The sequence below is a fragment of the Anoplopoma fimbria genome, chromosome 12 (assembly GCF_027596085.1).
Source record: "Anoplopoma fimbria isolate UVic2021 breed Golden Eagle Sablefish chromosome 12, Afim_UVic_2022, whole genome shotgun sequence".
NCBI classification, from domain to species: domain Eukaryota; kingdom Metazoa; phylum Chordata; class Actinopteri; order Perciformes; family Anoplopomatidae; genus Anoplopoma; species Anoplopoma fimbria.
In genome coordinates, this window is record NC_072460.1 from 24901350 (window position 1) to 24903124 (window position 1775).

Sequence of the window (1775 nt, forward strand, 5' to 3'; positions counted from 1 at the left end):
TGTTGTATCGAATGCTACTTTCATGAATAGTTTGTCTATTGCCAAATTTTTCAAATACCTTGTGAAAAAAAAATCGTTTTGATAATCCTGAAGTATTGCCTATATGTAATTATTGTATTTTTAAAAGCAATTTCAAAAAGAGCGAACTTTTAAGAGGACTTTAAACCAATACAGACATCACTGATCTATTTTTTGATAAATAAACCTTAGTTAATTTAGAAGAGTGCTGGAACACTGAATAATAAATAGGAACTGCAAATCCCCTGAACAAGTCTACTCTTCATAAATGTGCAGGTAAATATATCAAAGTCTGCCAAAGTAAAATTGGATTTAGTCCAAAAAAATCACTTATGAATAGACAGAAAAATGTGAAACCCCTCTTTATGAAACACTAAGCTAAATAAATAAAATATCAACAACTCGTGTGTTTTAATATTCAAGACTTTTTAATTTCAGTTTCAATGATAATGTAATTTATTCCACTGGAGTTCCCACTCATTTCCTCAGCAGCATGTGCTAATTAGTCCAGATAGTTAAGTGGGAGATTAAAATGTCTAAGACAGGAAGCCAGACCGGTCCTTAAGAGTAATTAGAAGACATAAAAAGGTTAATATGTCATGCTGGGGGTAGAGTGTCCCGTAACCTCCAACCCTCCTGGGATCTCATTAGACATGAGGATGAGGATGTGACGGTGTAGAACTGGAGGAAGAAACGATCATTGTGTCCAGTGAACAGCTATGCAGATGACACTCCGCTTTCTGTAGAACTGTCTCCTGATGGCATGAGGCGCGTTGACTCACTTTTCAACTTTATTTTTGATTTGAAATGCATCAAAGAATTGTTTACAGGTCAACCAAGATAAAAAAAAAAAAAAAAAAAAAAAAAGAGGTACTGGTTGTTGGTTCAGAGGCTCAGAGAGAGAAACTGGCCTCCAAACTAAATAATCCAAGACTCAACTCGAGCCCAAAAAATCGAGGAAGGATTTGGAGCGCGGTGTCACAAAAACAGTGTTTTATCAGAATTTCCAACACCGAGAGACTGATGCACACTTTTACTATCGTAGGCTAGACTAATGTAATGTTCACCTTTCTGGTCTACCGAGTGGTACAACAAAACAACTACAATTAATTCAAAATTCTGCTGACTAAGACCAAACGGAGAGCACTTAAGTCTTTACACTGGTCTCCTCTTCTATTATTTATTTCAAAGTTCCTTTATTAGTCTTAAAGGCACTGCATCACTGTGCACCAGAGATGCTTTTGGTTTGTGAACCAGAAAAAAGCTCCTCAGATCCTCTGGTTCTTCAGTTTTAGCTGTTCCACAAAGCAGAACCAAACCGTTTGGCTGTGCTGCTTTTCGGTCATTGTGCTTCAAACTAGAAGAACAGCCTTCTGAGAGGAGCTGGAAATTGATATTTTTAAACTATTCAATTAAAATACACTTATTTTGTCATATGACATCCTCTGCCCCCGGATCCAAACATGAACCCCCCAAAATAAAATAAAAACCTGTCTATTTATTTTTTTTCTTGAATGTAATATTTAATAATGATTTTCTTCTTTTTTCTTTTTAACATTTTTAATTTGTATTTATTTTACTCTTTTTTTTTTTTTTTATTGTTGGGTCGTCATGTTTTCATCCGTCCACACGTGATATCTCTCGAGCGCCTGGAGCGCAATCCTTCAAATTTGGCCATAATTAATGTAGAATAAATCAGTTTGTGTTGTTGCTCCTCAGAAACATGTTGACACTGTTTGTATCTAGAGACAGCGACA